General features: G+C 36.4%; 1 long non-coding RNA gene across 1 annotated transcript; it reads right to left on the bottom strand.

Annotated features, from left to right (window-relative positions):
- Positions 1-2,132: 2,132 nt before the first annotated feature.
- LOC127550247 (uncharacterized) lies at positions 2,133-3,508 on the bottom strand. Its single transcript, XR_007950806.1, has 2 exons — positions 3,409-3,508; positions 2,133-2,397 (listed from the first exon to the last, which is right to left on the bottom strand). It is a non-coding gene; the product is annotated as an uncharacterized LOC127550247 (long non-coding RNA).
- Between the last annotated feature and the right edge of the window lie 19,115 nt (positions 3,509-22,623).

Here is a 22,623-nt window from a genome sequence, read left to right as displayed (position 1 = left end):
GCTTTACAGTAGATGTGAAAAAGCAACCAATTCATTAAAAAACAGAATTTTTTAAATAAAAAAATGCAATGAACAAAATAACTCATTTTAAAATTCAACTGGAGGGACTTCCAGGGGCAGAGCCAAGATGGCAGAGATGTTACACATTTCTCTCTCACCTTCTTTACAGTCCTCACAATAATTACAAAATCCAGTCTCTGAATTAGCTCTGGAACAGCAGAACCCACAAATATTGGGAGTGCAACAAATTATCAGCAGAAGATAATTTCAAAGATTGCCAGAAAAAGTCTGTTTCAGTTGGAAACAGGAGAGAGGCAGCCAGTATAACCAGCTGAGTACAAATGCCAATACAGATAGCTCAGAGCCCTGGGGCAGTGCAGGCTCCACTGGCCTTCCTGACTCTGTGTGGCAGTGCAGTCTCTGTGTGGCAGAGAATTTATGGAGGAAACAGAGCAGAAAAGGTCTGTTTCAACCTGAAATGGGAGAGAGGCAGCTAATACAAACAGCTGACCACAAATGCTAGCACAGACAGCACAAAGTCCTGAGGCATTGCTGACTCCTCCAGTATTGCATATTCCACATTGCAGAGAACCTCCATGGGGAGGAATCTACAGGAATCTACAGCAGTGTTGGCCACTCTGCCCTGGTTGCAAGCCAGTAGATCAGCAGAGAAGTTATAAAATATCCAATACAAACATGAAAGATCAATAGTGAACCCCATAATGCCAGAATCTCAGGGGATCTGGCCATGCCAACCAGTACTGGAAGTGAATCAACATTGTAAAAAATGACAATAGACAGCTTTTATGGTGATGTCCCTCATATCTCTAGGGGCAATTTGGAGGTTCTCCATCCCCAAAGGCTCCCCATATTGGTGCTTAGTATGAACAATTGGTTTTAGACTATTCCAGGTGCCAACTTCTGAACTCAGGCAATCTATCTGCCTCAATCTCCCTAGGATCAGGACATACAAGTATGTAACACCATGCCTAGATTGGACAAGTTAATATATATATAATATTGGTCATTATCATTTCCTGGACAAGTTTTTAAAATGTCTTTCCTAAAATGAGATGACCAGAACTCAGCACGATAAGTCAAATCTATTTTGTATAGGATAACAGCTTTACTTATATTTGTCATTATGGAAACTATAAAATTCAAATATCTTACTTTACTATTTAAAAATCTTCATGACCTTTCTCTAATCCATATTTCTAGCCTTATTATACTTCATGCACCTCTTTGTTATAAACAAATTAATTTTTTACTGTTCCTCTCAAAAAACATTCTAACAACTCTGATTGTATCTTATACCCCATATTCACTTCTTTCTCTTAGCACTTCCTTATTTCTTTGAATCTCTCCTCTAAAATGAAAGTTACTTTGAAGCAGGAAATAATTTAATTTTGTTTCTCCAACATGTAGCACAGTAACTGGAACATAGTAAATGTAAATGAATACTTGTTGATTATGTTACATTAATTTCAGTGCAGTGTAAAATCAAATTACCTTTTGACTGCCAGATTATTATTAACTTATGCTTATTTTGCTGCCTATTAAAACTTATTCCTCATGAATTTTTGTCTAGACTCATTTGCTCTATTAAAATTTTATTATTTTTATTTATTTTTTATTAATAACTTTTATTTTCAAATAACTTTAATTTTTAAATTTATCTCTTACAATCTGCTATCAGAGATCCATCTTTTATTTAAAAATTTTAAGAAAGAATAAGAGGAGGTAGCAAATCTGCAAAATTAATCAACATGCCAACTGAATCTGACTGTATATTTCTTGTTAAATATATAAATAGTCATTTCTTTTAAGAATTTAACATTAATATCATTAATTGAGTTTTTAAAATCCAAATGCAATCTTGTGTTCCTTTTTTCTGATTTTTACTCATCCTTCATTTCTAAGAGTTCATATATCATCTCTTTAAAAATGTTTCATAGATAGAGAAAATACAGTTCACAAGAAGAAACCAACTTGCATTAGGTCCTATAGCTTTTTAGGAGCAGAATTAGGATCTGAACCTGGGTCATATGTTGCCATCTCAAGATTGCTTCTTCTGTACTGTATCACCCACTATACATTATCATCAGATGAAATTAAAATAAGATTCAGACTTCTGTGGAATATACTTTATTTATATAGAATATGTAAGAGAGCATAGATGTACATTGGCTTAGGTTGAACCCTTTCCCAGGCCTGAGGTCAGTAAAAGGTATTTCTCTGTGGTGTTTTCCCTCACAGAAAAATAAGGAAGAAGATGAATAAGGAAAGGAATCAGAAAAAATGGAGAAGTAAAGGCTGGAAGATGGTCCACACACAATACTAGTCAAGCCTCAGCATTGTCCCAGATGCTTTAATGTCATCTTTCCACCACTTTTCCTGTGAAAAAGACACATACAAATATGAGTTATAGAAAAGAAGAACTGGAAGTGACCTCAGATCTCTAGTTGAACCATTTTATTTCATAGATGAGAAATAGTGTTCCAAAGAGGTAAAGGAATTGGTTCAAGATCACAATCAAAATCAGACCTAAAAGAACCTAGGTTTTCTAAGTCCCAATCCAGTTCTCCCTCCTTTCCCCTTAAGACCATTAATATTAAGCTCTTGGCAATATCAACAGAGTAGGAGGTTGTTGAAATAATCACCAGTCTATGTGGTTGTGTCATATGAGTCTAATAATATTCAAACCTAAAGCTTTCTACTTGATGATGAGCTTATGCCAGTCTATGGGACTGGACCTGTATGTGAATAATTAAGTTTGATAAATTATTTACTTGGATTGTATTTAGTATTTTTAATTAAAACAGTTTCCCTTATATATAAATACTTTGGCTTGAATTATCCAAATAATTCATTGTGTGATATGAGTAGGAAATATAACATTTCAGAAAGGAAATTGATTTGGATTAAGGACACCTGGTTTTTAAACCTGGGCTTTGGCACTTGTTAATCATGTAATTGTAGTTCAGTCCCTTATATTTCCCATGGTCTTACTTTCTATATCTATAAAATGAGAACAGAAGCAGGTTATTTTTGAGATTCTTTCTAGGTCCAATATTCTTCCATAGCCTGAGTGTTCTATGACTTTGACATTTTGTCATATATAAATGAATGAATGAGTGTGTGTGTGTGTGTGTGTGTGTGTGTGTATATTCAGCCCCTAGTTGGGAGAATTATAATAAAGTATATTCTCTAGGAATCTTTGAAAAATTTTTATGGAAAGCTTTAGGTTTTTTGACGGGATGGACTCTTAAAACATGGAACGTCAAATATAGAATCTGAGAAGGATCTTAAAATACAGAACACAGAATGTGAGATTTGAAAAAAATTTTGAGTTATCTAATCCAAACACACATTTTACACATGGGGAAACAAAGATCAATTACTTACACCACAGCTTTACAGAAGGAACACTTGTTGCCATAAGTATGGCCATCGGAGCCACAATGAGGTTCAGATTCTCTGGTGCAGTACACGTTGCAGTCTTCAAAATGACTGCAATCCACCTTGCATAGATACAATAAAAAGAAAATTCTCACAGAATCCAAGAAATAACCACATTCAAAAACTAAATATATTTTCCATGAAGCTAAGATCAGCCCTGTTATGTTCCAGTTTTATGCTGAAGCCATTTAGGAGTGGGACATTTTTCAACTGCATTACTTATGTCTCGTGTTTATAAACAGAAGTTGACTATAATTTAATCTTCTTATCGACAATGCTGAGTAATCATGATAAGCATCAAATTTAGAATATTGTCATAAAGAAATATGGTAGGGGAAGGAGAAGGAGGTAACCTTTCCCCTGTAATAAATGACCCCAGATTGCTAATGGAGCAACTGTTTTATGGCAAATTTCCTTTGAGATGATAGTACATGATAGTTTCATGGGATTATTACATTTAGGTACTTAGATTTATTGACTACCATTGAAAAGAACATTATAGAATATATAATGCAAGCTTTAATTTTAAAGAAGGAAAAACTAAGGCCCAGAGGGAACCATGATTTTTCTAAGTCCGCAAAGAAAGATAGAGATAGAGTGGGAAATAGAACCCATATGTCCTGATGTCTAGCCCAATGTTTGAGTCTTTATGGGAGGATGAACCAAGAGAATCTTCTACATAGCATATACCATGCTTTCTATACTCTGGTCATAATTTTATTTCTCTCCTAGAATTATGGAGTGTAACTACCAGGACACTGAGCTCTATTTTGAGTGTTTGCTTGATCTTTCCTAGAACCAGGTTGTCATATCTTGACCTTCTCCTCATCATACAACCACATGAATCCCCACTTTCTCCCTTCCAACCTTTCTTCTTCTATCCTCCTCCCATCTTATGGAAATTCCATGAGGACAAGACCTACTTTGCTTGTTATTATTTATATACTCAGTGCATAACAGTGTTTGGCATAAGTATTTACTTAATAAATGTGCTCTTTATCTGTCTAAAATCCAAAGTTAAAGCATTCATATGTGTAAAATATATATAAAAATTATTTTCATAATATTTTTTCATAAAAGTGGTGCCTACTTATTGGAGAACAAATAAATTTCAATATATGAATGTAATGGAATGTTATTGCACCATAAAGAAAGATAAAAGGGATAATTCAAGAAGATACTGAGAATGCTTCAAAAAACTGATGAAGTGAATAGAGGTAGGTGAACAATTTATACAACAAATACCTCAATTTAAAATGTAGCTTTTTTTCTTGGAACACTTAATATTTGCACATTCTAATTTATATTCTGATGTAGAGCTTTGTACAGTTCATAAAAATAATATTTGTGGGATTTATGATTATTGTTTATTATAATAGTACATTTATATAGAATCATAAAGCACTTTCTTTGCAATCATCTTTTAATATAGGTGATGCAAGTCTTATAATTCCCTTAAAAATGGGATGGAGAAGCTAAGGGTTAGGAAATTCAAGTGACTTCACCTAAGGTCACATGGCTAGCCAATGGTAAAGATGAGGGATGAATCCAAGTCATCTTCAGATTCTAATACCATTGTTTTGTCTACAATTTCTCTTCTCATTTTGTACAAGGGAAAAGAAGACCTGAGAGAGGTAGTGCTTTGCCCCAAATCTCACAGCTTCAGTAAAAGAGCTGAGATTGTTGCTTGAAATTGAGTTCTGTTTTGTAACATTATACAAATGCAAGCTACTAACCTCAATTCCTTTTGGTCCCATCAGGGATTAAAAAGCAGCCTGTGCTACCAATCTCCCTTCCTCCCCAAACATATATACATGTAACACACACACACACACACACACACACACATACACACACACATCACATCACATCTCTTCACATGCAACAGTAGCAGCAGATTGAGCTAGTGAAAATCAGGTCCTCCAAGGATCTAAAGTGGGCTTAATTCTTAATTAAATAGTGTATCATATAGTACAACAAATGTAGTTTATGTGAATTTTTATTATTCTTTCCTATTGCCTATTTTGTCCAAACCAGACATTAAAATTGAACCCAGAGGTCATTGAAAAAAATCTGCTTGAGAAAATGGATATAGTTAGTAATAAAAAAGAAAGAAAATTAAAAGTCCTTTATGTGAGAGAGATGATTCCTTAAGACACCTTTCCCAAACACTCGGACCAATAACTGGATAAACTTCCAGCCTCTTTTTACCTTTGGCAAAGGAGATAAGAAAGAGGGACTAATGGCCTTTTCTTAATTAAGCACTCTCTCATCTATCCTACAGTCTAGGACCTTTAGTGCTGTCCTAAGATTCTCCCACAATTCCCCGGGGGGGAAGGATATAGAATGAATGATTGGGCTACTGAAGAAGACCAAAGTAGGAAAGAGGGTTAGGATTCAGAAAGGTTACCTGAGAGATTTGATTTCATTACCCAGGATAATTATCCTGGTGATTGGAGTTCAGAAAGGTTCTCCTCTCTGAGCCTCTTTGATGGGCAATATATAATTGCCATCTCTAGGATGGCCAGGATTCCTGATCTGTTTGTCTCAAACAGTTTCCCAGAAGGAAACTGGTGATCATAGTTTTGTGGGCTTTAAAGACAGAATACAGAAAATAGAAGGTTAGCTCTAAAAGAAAATATAGAACTCAGAATAACAAAGACAAAAAGAATCTGAGAAATCACCTAATTCAAAATTCCTATTTTATAAGTGAGGAATTTCAAGACTTGGAATGTAAAGTATCTTTCCCAGGGACAGAGTGGTAAAGATTTGAACCCATGATCTTTCTCCATTATCAATGATAATAACAAAGTGTGGTGTTCTTTTTCTTCTTTAAAATAATATAAAGGTTCTCTCTAGGGGAGAGAGTAGGGGAGGCTGCCTTAGCTGCAGTTCAGATCAATAATTACCCCAAATGCAGCCAGGTGATAAAAGTTCAGATCTTTTATTGTCTCCAATGTAGCCCGGTTAACTTAGAGTTCTTGGTTCCAAGAATTCTTGCAGCTTTGTCCTTTGCTTCTGCCTCTGCTTTCTTCAGCCTCCAGAGCCAGCACCAAGTTGAATCTGTCTGGCTCTCCCAGATTGCTCTGTGTCTTCAGCCTCCAATTCTCTGAACTCTCTTGACTGGGCTTATATAGGACTTTTCTGAGAGAATGGGATTATGGGTTTTCTCCCAGAGTGCTCTCTGGCCCTAAGAGTTTCAAAGGAGGTGTGAATTCGGATATCTCATACTAAACGCTGAAATCTCTCAAACCTGTGAACTCCAATGAGTAAAGGTGTGAACACAAGCATTGTAGCAATTACATTGAATTAACACTAGGATTCTAACATCTCCCTTGAGTTATCACCTTGTTTCAAGTTGAGTAAACACTAGGATTCCAAAAACAAAGTCTTATACTTTTCTTTTTCTTTCTTTCTTTCTTTCTTTCTTTCTTTCTTTCTTTCTTTCTTTCTTTCTTTCTTTCTTTCTTTCTTTCTTTCTTTCTTTCTTTCATAACTTTTTATTGCTAGAACCCATGCCAGGGTAATTTTTTACAGCATTATCCCTTGCATTCACTTCTGTTCCGATTTTTCCTCTCTCTCCTTCCACCCCCTCCCCGAGATGGCAAGAAGTCCTTTACATGTTGAATAGGTTACAGTATATCCTAGATACAATATATGTGTGCAGAACCGAACAGTTTTCTTGTTGCACAGGGAGAATTGAATTCAGAAGGTATAAATAATCCGAGAAGAAAAACAAAAATGCAAGCAGTTTATATTCATTTCCCAGTGTTCTTTTTCTGGGTGTAGCTGCTTCTGTCCATCTTTGATCAATTAAAGCTCTCTTTATCGAAGAGATCCATTTCCATCAGAATACATCCTCAAACAGTATCGTTGTTGAGGTATATAATGATCTCCTGATTCTGCTCATTTCACTTAGCATCAGTTCATGTAAGTCTCACCAGTCCTCTCTGTATTCATCCTGCTGGTCATTCCTTACAGAACAATAATATTCCACAACATTTGTATACCACAATTTACTCAACCATTCTCCAATTGATGGGTATCCTTTCATTTTCCAGCTTCTAGCCACTACAAACAGGGCTGCCACAAACATTTTGGCACATACAGGTCCCTTTCCTTTCTTTAGTATTTCTTTGGGGTATAAGCCCAGTAGAAACACTGCTGGATCAAAGGGTATGCACAGTGTGATAACTTTTTGAGCATAGTTCCAAATTGCTCTCCAGAATGGCTGGATGTGTTCACAATTCCACCAACAATGTATCAGTGTCCCTGTTTTCTCACATCCCCTCCAACATTCCACATTATCTTTCCCTGTCATTCTAGCCAATCTGACAGGTGTGTAGTGGTATCTCAAAGTTGTCTTAATTTGCATTTCTCTGATTAATAATGATTTGGAGCATATTTTCATATGTCCATAAATAGTTTCAAATTCTTCATCTGAGAATTGTCTGTTCATATCCTTTGACCATTTATCAATTGGAGAATGGTTTGATTTCTTATAAATTAGAGTCAATTCTCTATATATTTTGGAAATGAGGCCTTTATCAGAACCTTTGATTGTAAAAAGGTTTTCCCAGTTTATTGTTTCCCTTCTAATCTTGTCTGCATTTGTTTTGTTTGTACAAAAACTTTTCAATTTGATATAATCAAAATTTTCTATTTTGTGGTCAATAGTGATCTCTAGTTCTTCTTTGGTCATAAATTCCTCCCTCTTCCACAGGTCTGCGAGGTAAACTATCCTATGCTCTTCCAATTTATTTATAATCTCATTCTTTATGCTTAGGTCATGAACCTATTTTGACCTTATCTTGGTGTACGGTGTTAAGTGAGGGTCAATGCCTAGTTTCTGCCATATTGATTTCCAATTTTTCCAGCAATTTTCATCAAATAATGCATTCTTATCCCAGAAACTGGTGTCTTTGGGTTTGTCAAACACTATATTATTAAAGTTATTGGCTGCTTTGTCCTTTGAACCTAACCTATTCCATTGATCAACTAGTCTATTTCTTAGCCAATACCAGATGGTTTTAGTAACTGCTGCTTTATAATATAATTTTAGATCTGGTACAGCTAGGCCACCTTCATTTGATTTTTTTTTCATTAATTCCCTTGAAATTCTTGACCTTTTGTTTTTCCATATGAACTTTGTTGTTATTTTTTCCAGTTCATCAAAGTAGTTTTTGGGGAGTCTGATTGGTATAGCACTAAATAAATAGATTAATTTAGGTAGTATTATCATCTTTATTATATTTGCTCACCCAATCCAAGAGCATTTAATATTTTCCAGTTGGTTAGATCAGACTTAATTTGTGTGGAAAGTGTTTTGTAGTTCTGCTCATAAAGTTTCTGATTTTCCCTTGGCAGATAGATTCCTAAATATTTTATACAATCAGTAGTTACTTTAAATGGAATTTCTTTTTGTAACTCTAACTGTTGGGTTTTGTTAGTGATATATAAGAGTGCTGATGACTTATGTGGGTTTATTTTATATCCTGCAACTTTGCTGAAGGTGTAGATTGTTTCTAATAACTTTTTGGTAGAGTCTCTGGGGTTCTCTAAGTATACCATCATATCATCAGCAAAGAGTGATAATTTGGTTTCCCCATTGCCTATTCTTATTCCTTTAGTCTCTTTCTCAACTCTTATTGCCAAAGCTAGCATTTCTAATACAATATTAAATAATAATGATGATAGTGGGCAACCTTGTTTTACCCCTGATCTTGTTGGGAATGGTTGCAGTTTGTCCCCATTACATATGATGCTTACTGCTGGTTTTAAATAGATGCTACTGATTATTTTAAGGAAAAGTCCATTTATCCCTATTCTCTCAAGTGTTTTTAATAGGAATGGATGTTGGATTTTATCAAATGCTTTTTCTGCATCTATTGAGATGATTATATGGTTTTTGTTCATTTGATTATTAATGTGGCCAATTATCCTGATAGCTTTCCTAATATTGAACCAGCCCTGCATTCCTGGTATTAATCCTACTTGATCATGGTGTATTATCCTGGGGATGATTTTCTGTAGTCTTTTTGCTAATATCTTATTTAAGATTTTAGCATCCATATTCATTAGGGAGATTGGTCTATAATTTTCTTTCTCTGTTTTCAACCTACCTGGTTTAGGTATCAGTACCATGTCTGTGTCATAAAAGGAGTTTGGTAGGACTCCTTCAATCCCTATTTTTTCAAATAGTTTATAAAGCATTGGGGCTAATTGTTCTTTGAATGTTTGGTAGAATTCACATGTAAATCCATCTGGTCCCGGGGATTTTTTTTTTAGGGAGTTGATTAATAGCTTGTTCTATTTCTTTTTCTGAAATGGGACTATTTAAGCAATTTACTTCCTCCTCTGATAATCTGGGAAGCCTATATTTTTGGAGGTAGTCATCCATTTCGCTTAGGTTATCAAATTTATTGGCATAAAGTTGGGCAAAGTAACCCCTTATTATTTCTTTAATTTCCTCTTCATCAGTGGAAAGCTCTCCTTTTTCATTTTTAAGACTGCCAATTTTATTTCCCTCTCTCCTTTTTCTAATCAGATTTACCAAAGGTTTATCAATTTTATTGGTTTTTTCATAAAACCAACTCTTAGTTTTATTTATTAGTTCAATAGTTTTTTTTTTTTTTACTTTCTATATTATTAATTTCTCCTTTTCATTTTAGAATTTCAAGTTTAGTAATTGATTGGGGGTTTTTAATTTGGTCTTTTTCTAACTTTTTAAGTTCCAGGTCCAATTCATGGATCTTCTCTTTTTCTATTTTATTCAAGTAAGCCTCTAAGGATATAAAATTTCCTCTTATTACTGCTTTGGCTGCATCCCATAAATTTTGATATGATGTCTCATCATTGTCATTATCTTGTGTGAAATCATTAATTGTGTCTATAATTTGCTGTTTCACCCAATCATTCTTTAAGATGAGATTATTTAGTTTCCAATTACTTTTTGGTCTATTTACACCTAACTTTTTGTTAAATGTAGTTTTTATTGCATTGTGATCTGAAAAGAAAGCATTTACTATTTCTGCCTTCCTGCATTTATTTTTGAGGTCTTTATGTCCTAATATATGGTCAATTTTTGTGTGATTCCATGAACTGCTGAGAAGAAAGTATACTCCTTTCTGTCACCATTCAGTTTTCTCCAGTGATCTATCATACCTAATTTTTCTAATATTCTATTTACCTTTTTCATTTCTTTCTTGTTTTGTGATTTGATTTATCTAAATCTGAGAGAGCAAGATTGAGATCTCCCACTATTATAGTTTTGCTATCTATTTCTTCTCACAACTCTCTTAACTTCTCTTTAAGGATGTTAGATGCTATACCACTTGGTGCATATATGTTTAATACTGATATTGCTTCATTGTCTATAGTACCTTTAATCAAGACATAGTTTTCTTCCTTATTTCTTTTAATTAGATCAATCTTTGCTTTTGCTTGATCTGAGATAAGTATGGCTACCCCTGCTTTTTTGACTTCACCTGAAGCATAATAGATTTTGCTCCAGCCTTTTACCTTTACTCTGTATGTATCTCCCTGTTTTAAATGTGTTTCCTGTAAACAACAGATTGTAGGGTTCTGACTTTCGATCCAGTCTGCTATCCGCCTCCTTTTTATGGGAGAGTTCATCCCATTCACATTTACGGTTAAAATAACCAATTCTGTATTTCCTGCCATCCTAGTATCCCCAGATTATACTTTTCTTTTTCTTGCCCTCCTTCCCTTCTTCCTTAGTATTAAACTAATTGGTCCCACTAATGTCGTGCAGCTCTCCCTCTTTAGTATCCTTCCCTCCTCCCTTTGAATCCCTTCCCCTTTCTTGTACGCTTCTCTTATTACTTTTTTTCCTTCTCCCTTTTCCTCTCCCACTTTTTAATGAAGTGAGAGAAGAATCTCTGTAAAACAAATATGTCAATTGTTTCCTCTTTGAGCCAAGTCTGATAAGAGTAGGATTCACACAATGTTCTTCCCCCTCTCTAAGTTCCCTCATATATGATAGGTTTCCTTTGCCTCATCGTTGCATGTAGTTTCCCTCTTCTTATCTCCCTTCTTCCCTTTTTCTGACACTATCCCTTTTACATTTCTACTTCCCTTTTTTATGTTATATCAGTAAAATCAAATTATACATATGGTTTTTATGTATATTCACAACAGAAATACAGTTCTCAAGAGTTCCTTTTACCTTTTTCTACTTCTCTTGATTCCTGTTGTTGAACATCAAATTTTTTTGTTTAAGTCTGTTTTTTTCCTTAGAAACAGATGGAATTCCTCTATTTCATTAAATATCCATCTTCTTCCGTGGAAAAAAATACTCAGCTTAGCTGGGTAGTTTATTCTTGGCTGCATTCCAAGTTCTTTTGTCTTTCGGAATATCTGATTCCAGCCCTTCGATCCTTTAATGTTGAGGCAGCCAGATCCTGTGTGACCCTTATTGTGGCATTTCGGTATTTGAACTGTTTTTTCCTGGCTGCTTGTAAAATCTTTTCTTTAGTCTGAAAATTCTGAAGTTTGGCCACAATATTCCTTGGAGTCTTTATTTTAGGGTCTTTTTCAGAAGGTGTTTGATGAATTCTTTCAACACCTAATTTCCCTTCTGGTTCTATTACTTCTGGGCAATTCTCTTTGATGATTTCCTGTAAAATAGTATCTAGGCTCTTTTTTTCATCATAATTTTCTGGCAGTCCGATGATCCTTAGGTTATCTCTCCTAGATCTATTTTCCAGGTCTGTTGTTTTTCCAAGTAAATATTTGACATTTTTTTTCCAATCTTTCATTTTTTTGGTTTTGCTTGACTGATTCTTGATGTCTCAATGAATCAGTCATTTCTATTTGTTCAGTTCTGATTTTTAGTGAGTTATTTTCTTCATTAGCTTTTTTTTACTTCTTTTTGTATATGAGTTGTTTTGCTCTATGGAATTTTTTTCCATTTCACTAATTTTTTTTTTTTTTTTTTTTTTTTTTAGTGAGTCATTTTCTTTTTCCAATTAGCAAATTCTGTTTCCCTGCACTTCTTGGGGTTTTTTTTTACCTTTTCCAATTCACATTTCAGGAAGTTGTTTTCTTTTTCCACTTTATCAAATTTTTCTTTTAGTGAGTTATGTGCCTTTCCCCATTTCTCTTCTAGCTCTCTTTTAACGTTTTTAATAGTCTCTTCTAGGAGAGCCTTTTGTATTGGAGACCAACAATTGTCTGGAGACTGCTATTAGTCTCTTCAGGGTTGAAAAGCTGTTCTCTTTCTGTGTAGAAACTATCAATCGTTCTTTTGATTTTTTTACTCATTTTGTTAAAGCCTGTAAGGTCTGCCTTCAGAGCCAGGAGGTTACCAGCTTCCTCTGCAGAGCAGTGAAAGGTGTATGGATGGGTAGCTGTCCTGCCAGCCTGCTACAAAAAGCAGCGAGGTACTGGAGTGCTCTGGGAAAGAGTTCCCCACCCGAGAGTAACTCAGGCCTGCAGGGCCAGGCTGGGAAAGTGCCCTTCAAAGAACCCCAGCTGTGTGAGATAATGACTGCCCTGGGGCTAGACACTGAGCAGTGAGAGTTTCACTTCCCAAACCAAAGCCTGCCCTGGGGCTGTGGATATTAGCAGCTGAGCAGTGAATGGATTTGCAGGGACCTGAAGTGTCTGCCTGGGAAGCTCAGTCAGCAGGGGAGGTTCTATTGCCCCAGGCTGAGCCCCCCACTGTGCCAATTAGAGGCTGCCCAGGCTGTGCCCCCTTGCCGCGCAGATTAGTAACTACCCCCGCAAAAGCCCCGAACTGCTGAATGTGGCAAAGGGCTGCGGTAAAGTCTGCCTGAGTCACTTCTGGGTTTGAGGGGTTACAGCCAGATCTCGTTAGGTTCTGGCGTTTTTTTAGAGGACCCTGTTTTAGGCTTTAATTTCTCTGCCAGTTTGCTGCTTTGTAATCAAGGCAGAGCAGTTAGCCTATAGCAGAGTGGTCCCTATAACTTCTCTAGCCACAGAGATCACCCCTGCCCGGTCTGCTCAGGATGCTAGCCTCTCATTGCCTGTGCTAGTCTGTTCCTGGCCCCTCAGGACAAACCTTTTCTGGCGATCTTCCAAATTGACTTCAGCTGGTAAGTTGTAGTGCTTCTAATCTTCATGAATTTAAGCAGTGAAGAGCTATTTTTGAGGCTGGATTAAATAGTTGGTTATGAGGGTAATGAGAGGAGCTAAGAGAGTTGTGTGTGCCTGCTCCGCCATCTTAGCTCTGCCCCCGGAAATCCCAAGTCTTGTACTTTTCAAGTTCTTTTTTAAGTTGTTAGCTTCTTTAAAAATCAAAATCTGACCTTCCTTTTTTAGAGTATGCCATTTGAGGTTTGTTTGTCATTGAACTTCCCAGGCTCCATGCTGGGACTCGCTAAGCATAAAACCACAATAGCTCACATTTCCTTATCATGCTGCATACTTTCCTTACAATAAAACCTAAAACATAAGCAATGTCCTATGAAGCTCAGAAAGAAGAAAAGCTGTTTGGGGAGTGAGGGATGTGTTCTTCCCCCATAATTTTCTAAAGCTAACAACAGTCACTTTTTTCCTCTCATCCTGTGGGGAAGAGACATTTTACAGCAATTAGGGTTAAAAATGAGTACTTTGGTTTTTTAAGCAGGGCTGCTGTTGAAAGCCTGTCAACATTTTCACCTGTTCCTATCCAATGGAAAACTAATACACCAGTGTGGATAGAATAGTGGCCCTTAGGTAGTGATAAAATTCAGGCCTTATTAGATATAGTACAGGAGCAGCTTGAACAAGGCATTTACAACCTTCTCTAAGTCCTTGGAATTCCCCAGTGTTCGTTGTAAAAAAGAAATCGGGAAAATGGAGGATGCTCACTGATTTAAGAAAAGTAAATGAACAGATGGAAACTATGGGAACTCTTCAGCCTGGACTTCCATCTCCTACTCAATTGCTTAGAGAGTGTCCTCTTTGGGTCATCGATATTAAGGATTGTTTCTATTTTATTCCTCTGGATAAGGAGGATATGAAAAGATTTGCCTTTTCAGTGCCCAGTGTTAACTTAGCTGAGCCTTATAAAAGACATGAATGGACAGTTTTGCCACAGGGAATGAAAAACAGCCCCACTATGTGTCAAATGTATGTTGCTGCTGCTCTTGCTCCAATAAGAAAAGCATTTCCAAAACTTATGCTATTACATTATATGGATGATATATTGGGATGTGTATCTGAGGAACAAATGCTAGAAGCATGCCTACAAAAGACCATAGAAACACTAAGATACTACAAATTATACATAGCTGAAGAAAAAATTCAAAGACATGCTCCTTTTCAATATTTAGGATATGAAGTATACCCTAAGGTGCTTACAGTACAAAAACTGTCCTTAAGAACAGAGGAGCTAAACACCTTAAATGATTTTCAGAAATTGATAGGAGATATCCAATGGATGCGACCAGTGTTAGGCTTGACTATCTATCAGTTACAACCATTATATGACATTTTAAGGGGAGACAGCTTACAAAAGAAGCTCAAGAAGCTTTGAGAAAAGTTGAAGTGGCTTTATCCAATGTGGTTGAAAGAGTCACTAGAAAACCCTTGGAAATATCAGTTTTTGCCACACAAGAGGCATCCACAGCAGTCCTTCATCAAGGAGACAGTGTGATAGAGTGGGCAAACCTCCCGGCACAACCAGAACAAAGCCTTTCTCCTTACCCAGTGCTTGTGGCTAGAATTTTGTTGAAGGCCATTAAGCGAGCAGTACAATTATCTGGGGCAAGACCTGATAAGATATACACCTTTTACACCAATACACAAATTAATGTGTTGTGAGACCATCCAAGAGTGGCAAATTTTATTAGCCATGGCTCCAAATTTTACACATGGGTCTCCATTAAAGATAACCAGACTTTTACATAATTGGCGATGGATTCTTGAAGAAAAAGTTTCTAAAGTTCCTCTTAAAGGACCAACTATCTTTATAGATGCATCCAAACACAATATTTGTGCTGTATACTCTCATGACTTAACTATAAAGAGAGTAGTCAGAACTCCTTTTCAGTCCACTCAGCAGAACGAATTATATGCAATCATGTTAGCTCTCACTTATTACCCAGGAGACATAAATATAATATCTGATTCAGCCTATTCAGTAGGCGTGGTACAAAAAAATTGCCACAGCCCAAATAAAATTTGCAGCTTCTAATATATAACAGCTCTTTAAGGAACTTCAGGAGCAGGTGAGAAAACATCCAGGTAAGAGTTATATCTTGCATGTGTACTCTCATAGTGGACTTCCAGGTCCTATTTTTGATGGAAATTCAAAGGCAGATAGCCTTTTAACTATGTTAGCCAGCACGCCTTTATTTCAGGAGGCCCAGGAATCTCATTCTAAATACCATCAGGCTGCTCGAACTTTGCGTTTACAATTTGGTATTACAAAAGAGGAAGCTAGGAGCATAGTAAAAAGCTGTACAGCTTGCCTTCCTTTCCACGCTCCTACACTGCCTCCAGGGAAGAATCCTCATGCCAATGAAATCTGGCAAATGGATGTGACCCATTATAAATCTTTCGGTTGTGTGTCTTTTATCCATGTTATGGTAGACACCTTTTCAGGATTCACTTTTGCCATACCAGCAGCAAAAGAGACAGCCCGAGTGGTCACTGAATTCCTCATGCAAGCATTTGCCATTATGGGTGTGCCACAAGCAATAAAAACAGACAATGGTCCTGCATACACCTCCAAACATTTTGCATACTTTTGTGCACAGTATAAGATTTTACACACCACACCACATTTAATCCTCAAGGACAGGCAATAGTAAAGAGGAGAAACAGAGACATTAAAATGCTGCTCCAAAAACAAAAGAAAGGGGGAGCCACAGGTAACCCTAGAGAACTTCTTGATTTTTGACAAAGATGCACTGGCTCCGGCAGACAGGTTTTATAACCCACTGGAAGGGCAATGTCTAGTGCAAGCAGCTCCACTATCTTTAGATAATCGCCAGGTGATGTGGAGAGACCCAGAAAGTGGTGAATGGAAGGGACCAGATAGGCTAACTGCTTGGGGGTGAGGGTTTGCTTGTATCTCTACAGGTGGAGAAGGAATCAGATGGGTGCCAACGAGCCGTATTCGCCTTGTCCATCGCAGAGAGATGGAGCAGACCCTTGAAATGAAGGAGAAGACCCAAGAAACATCGGGTGGTTCTGTTGCTGATTGTGCTCACCATTGAAAGAGCGTGGCAGTTATGGCATTTGACTCATGGACATAGAAAAGCATTGGACTTCAAAACCCTCAGAAATCATTGGATTCTCTGAGACATTAGATTGTTGTAGGACTTTAAATCCCTCAGGAATCATTGGATTCTTTGAGACATAAGACTTGAAAGCCCTCAGGAATCATTGGATTTTCTGAGAAATGATAAGACTGTTACAGGACTTCAAAATCTGCTGGAGTCATTGGATTCCCTAAGACATAAAAAGACTTTTGCTGGACTTCAAAAACTTGGGGGGATCATTGGATTCCCTGATATGTGAAGCAATGGACAATAGATTGGTTTTGGACTATCTCTTGGCTGCTGAAGAAGGTGTATGTGTGACTGCTGTTTACATATGCTCCTTCTAGGACTTCTGGCAATCTTTTACAACACAATGTTGATTTATATTGTTTGTTATACCATTACTTGGGTGTATAATTCATGTTTGTTACACCACATCAAGCCTGCACTGACTGTGGGGAGAGTCATCACTAATAGCCTCTGCGTTGTTGCTATGTGCTTGTGTAATACTTCCCATGCTGATGGGTTTGTGCATAATAAGACCCTTCAGCCCAGAAACCTGCTAGCAACCCCCACTTCCCTTTGGTGCTTTTCATCTCCCTTCCTGAGATGTCAGGGGGGTCGTGATCACCTCCTTTTCGGTGCTTTCACCTTCTTTCCTGAGAAGTCAGGGAGGGTGTGATCACCTCCCCTTGGGGGCTCTGACCTCCCTGAGGAGTCAGGGATGGCATGACCACCTGTGTTCTAAAATAAAAGAAAGCGGGAGATGTAATGGGCTGAGGCTCAAGTTGATGCACTGAGGTCCCAAACACATGAGGCTAAATAGTAATTGGACCATACTCTATTAATATATAAGCTTGGAGAAAGAATGGCCCCCGCCCACTCTTTGTGCAAGTCCTGATGTGTTGTATAGAAAATGACGATTTTGGTGGGTGGAGGCAGGGGAGTGGAAAAGGAAGGGGAAGGAGAGACTGCTGGCATTGTGATTGAGACAGTTTTTCAGCTCAGATCCCCCTCTGTTAGCTGGCCTCCTGTCGCAGCTGCCCATATTGCTATCGCAATCCTTCTTGTCCATATTGCTATTGCAATCCTTATTCACCTCTTCACTTCAATAAAGACTGAAGATTTTTCCCTTAACCTGAATTCCTGACTCCGGCTGATTTTAAATACACGGTCATTACACTCTCTAATCCTAAGTTTTTGTTATTTTTGTGACCTTATATCTCTTTGCCTCTTTGAGACTGTTAGCAAAAGGAGAATCTTACTAAACAATAGCTAATTTCCCTTTAAACTCTAATTCCTAAAAAGTTAAGTCAGGATTGGAAACTAGTTTTCTTCTGACTACAAACCCAGTGCTCTTTCCATGACACCCAAAGTTAATGGAGGAATGGGCTAGGAATATTTAATTCTAAAGAAGGGAGTTTTTCTTTTGCTTGAGTAGTCAAGAGTAAACAAGTTAAAGTGGATGGTTTTCACCCTCTTTCCAAAACATCTCAAGGAGACTAGACAATTCAGGAGCTGACCTTGAGGGAACAAAGATGGTTTTGATGTGTTCTGAAAGGTGGGTTTTGTCCTCTGCCTGGGGACTATAGTTAGTGTAAAGTTCATTCTACTGGGATATACCTCAGTCCTTCATTCACCTTAGAATCAGAGACTTTTAAGCCAGAAATAGAGGCTTAACGCACACTGAGTCCAATCCAGTGATTTTAAAGGAAAAGAAACTGAGGTTCAAAGAGAAGTCCAAATTTAAATAGTAAATTGGTGATTCGTAGAGCTGCAATCAGACCTGTTGGCTTTCCACTGAGGGCTTTTGCCATTATATCACACCCTGTTCAGCTGCATTCTGCCACAATGAAGAATCACAAGTAGCATGAAAGAAATCACAGATGATTTCTGGTACAAAAGTGGTGGCCCTGCTGTGAGTAACTGTCATTGGGTAAACCTATAGTCTAGAACTCTATTCAGACAGTTAAGATGCACAGTGGGTAAGTACCTTGTGCATTAGAGTCAGTACTCCCTCTGTCTACATCCTTTTTCAGACATTCACTAGTTGTGTACCTATGGGCAAGAGGTTTACTCCTATCTGTTCAATTTCCTCATCTATAAAATGGGGAATAATAGTGTCAACCTTCTAGGGTTTTTGTAAGGATAAAATTAAATCATATCTTTAATATATACTACATATATATATTCTATAACATATCATAATTTATGTTATATATCTATGTAATTTATAATTATATCTATCTGTTATATCCATACTATATGGATACACACACACACACACACACACACACACATATATATACATATATATATATGTTTATGTGATATCTATAGTGTTTTGCAAACCTCAAAGTTAGTATAAATGCTAGTTATTATTATTATTATTAATCTATGTCTACAAAACATGTGCAAAAGCAGAAAACATAGGATTTTTAAAACAGGAGAGATCTTAGACATTCAGAGAAAGGAACTGAGGCCTAGAGGGATGAAGTATAGTTTTAAGAACAAGGGACATGGTAGTTTTGTTTCCCTTTGCTATAGTCAGGCTACATCATAAGTCTAGTTTCAAGTGTGACATTTGTAGAAGGATACTGATAAGTTTCAGCATTTACAAAGGAAGGCAACTAGGAAAGTGAGTGGATCAAAAAGATGTCCCCTCAGCATATGTTGCAGAGCCTTAGAAGTATTATCCTGAAGAAAAGAAGATTTAGGGCAAATTTCTTTAAAAATGGGAAAATTTTACACAGAGGTGAATTTCAATTTAATATAAAAACAAAGTAATTGATTATTAGAGCTCTCCCAAAGAAAAGTAGGTTACCAAAAGAGGTAATAAGTTCTCTATAATTGGATATATTTAAGTATAGCCTGGATTTATCTGTCTTTGGGCCTTATTTGGAAATGTCATAGAAAAGATCCTGATGCAAATTGAACTACATATCTCCTGAAGTCCCTTCCTATTCTAATGTTTGGTGATTCTAAATGACTTGCTCATGGTAAAACAATATGTCACATTTTCCATGAATGAAACCCAAGATGTACAATGCAAAGAACACTAAATTTGGAGTCAGAGGACTTTGGTTCAAATCCTTATTCTACTAGTTATGACTTTTGTGACCATCAGGCAAATCTCTTGACCTTTCCAAGCCTCAGTTTCCTCATCTGTAAAGCAAGGATGTTGAACTATATGATTTTTGAGATCCCTTTGAGTTATAAAGTTATGATCCTAGAATTTTGTTTGATTTGTCCACTAGACAGTTAAGATAAGTTGGGCCCCTTCCTGGCTCTACCGTTAAATCCCTAGTTTAGATTCATCTGGATTGTTAAAGTTCGCAAAGTCATGTGCTTAATCTCAGATTCTCTGTGTTCAACCCCAAGCCAGGTTCCACACTTTCATAGAGGATTTGAGAATGAATGACTGCTTGATCTGGAAAAAGAGAGAAGTAACATGCACTGACCTTTCTTCCTGCTTGACTGGTGACATCTGGAAAAAATAAAAGCAAAAAGTTCATACAATGAAATTTCCAAACCTTCAATGAAGGAAAAGTTTGGTATATAATGAGATTTATTGACTTATCAAAGACAGAGGACAAGGATTATGACTGTGTCAGAATCGTAACATTACACTATCATTTGCCCCCAAAGCTACTAGGAATGAAATCATTTTGAGACTGATGAAGGACAAGGCCATGGAAAGGAACTGATTTTCAAATAGTATGATAATGCTTAAAGCACATGAAAGTGAGAAAACCTAGGTTCTAGCCCTGGCTTTTCCACTGACTTTCTGTATGACTTTGGTTAAAATGTCTTTCCTGTCTGGATTTCAAGTTCTTCTTCTATAAAATAAGCTTAATTATGTTAAAGTTCTTTCCACTATCACTATAACATTCTAGAATTCACAAAATTTATAACTAGGTAGGAGGATCCTGTCCCAGGGATTTTACACATCAAAATAGTATGAGAAATTCATTTTCTCTAAAGGAGAATAATCACATTAGAAGGGTTAAAACCATATAATACATGTTAAAAAACATTTGGGAAAGAGAAGTGTTAAGGGGAAAAGGTGATGAAAGTATTTAACTTCAAATATTTGAAGGACTGCTTTTCAAAAAAGGATTTTATTTGTTCTGTTTGAATAAAGAAGACAAAACTATAAACCATCATTGGGAGTTCTTGAAAAGCATGTTTCATTTAGATTCATTTGATACTCTTTTGTAATAATCAAACTGCCTCCAAATAAGATGAACAACACTGGAAAGTAGTTGAGTTCCATATTCCTAGAATTCTTCAAACAAAGACTTAATAATCTCATGCTTGTCAGCGATATTGCAGGAAACTAGTTTCAATTCTGAAATTCCAAAATCACAGTTTGAAAAAACAAAATAAACAAAAATAAAAATAAAATAAAATCATGATTTGAGATAGAGAAACTGATATCACCAAAGGGGAAATGACTTATTTAAACCAATAACAATGTCAAGACTTCTGAACTCAGATCTTTTTGCTATAAATCCTAACCCTAATTTTCTCTAATATGCCATCAATGCCTAATATTTTAGGAAATTAAATTTATTAACCAATCAAATAACTAGAAACATAGTGAAATGCAAAGAACTTGGAATTGGGAGACAGAATTATTCAAGTGACTAGGTATTTATCTAAGTAGAATAAAGCCTAATAGTCATATAAAATTTAATGATGTTTTCTAACTGGCTCCAACTATACTACTGTCTGAACTGTTTAGGCTTGCATGCCCCTACTTGCTCCAATTCAGGTCATGGGAATAGAGGAAATTTCTAGGAGCACAAGAGGAGGAGGAAACATCCAATGAGATGGCTCTTATATTATCTTTCTTCATAGAATGTCAATGCCAAATAGTATCAGAGATCATAAACTAGAGGAAGACAGAGCTAGAAGTCTAACTAGAAGAGCTAGAAGACAGAGCTATAGTTCACGTATCACAACTATTGAGTCATTCATTTTACTTCCTAAGACTTTTATCTAAAGTCATGTAACAAATAAGTGGCAGAGTTGAGATTTGAATGCAGAGATAGTACTCTCAATCTGAGGCTCTTTCCACTACTTCATGGTAGTGGGAAATAGATCAAGAGGTGATATCTAAAATAATTCAGCCTATTTATTCATTTTGTGTAGCAAGACAATCTTTGTATGACAGAAGTCTCTGAATTGTAGCATTTGATACAGGGTGTGCAGTAATAGTGACATAGCAATATTTTGATTAGTTATATAAATGTTGATCATTAAGATGATTGCCTACATTATTTATGTTAACCATATGCAGACATGGACTCATTCCTTAATTAAGGAACTCTCCCAACCTTGTGCCTAAGGAAACTAATGATAAATTGGAGTAGGTTTAGAGGAAGGTGTTCAGGACGCCACATGGAATGAAATCTGTGCTATACGAGAAAATCAGTGTTGAACCTGTAGGAGGGAAGACTGTAAGTTATACATTCGTTGTCTTGTTAGTTATTTTTGAAGTATTACCATGTAGGTGATAGATTAAGCTTGTTTATCTTTCCCTCAGATTTAGAACTAGGAATAATGGGTAGAAGTTGGCCCCTAAAAGTGACTTGACTGAAAAATAAATATATATTTTCCTCTTCTCTCTTTCTCTTTTTAAATTTTTTATTATAATAACTTTTTATTGACAGACATGTCAATACATGCCAGGGTAATTTTTTACAACATTATCCCTTGCACTCACTTCTGTTGCAATTTTCCCCCTCTCTCCCTCTACCCCTTCCCCTAGATGGCAAGCAGTCCTATATATGTTAAATATGTCTCAGTATATCCTAGATACAATATATGTGTGCAGAATTGAACTGTTCTCTTGTTGCACAGGAAGAACTGGATTCAGAAGATAGAAATAACCCAGGAAGAAAAACATAAATGTAAACAA

Source organism: Antechinus flavipes, chromosome 2, assembly GCF_016432865.1.
Source record: "Antechinus flavipes isolate AdamAnt ecotype Samford, QLD, Australia chromosome 2, AdamAnt_v2, whole genome shotgun sequence".
Taxonomy (NCBI): Eukaryota; Metazoa; Chordata; class Mammalia; order Dasyuromorphia; family Dasyuridae; genus Antechinus; species Antechinus flavipes.
The sequence above is the reverse complement of the archived record's forward strand: the minus strand, read 5'-3'. Positions and strand labels throughout refer to the sequence as shown.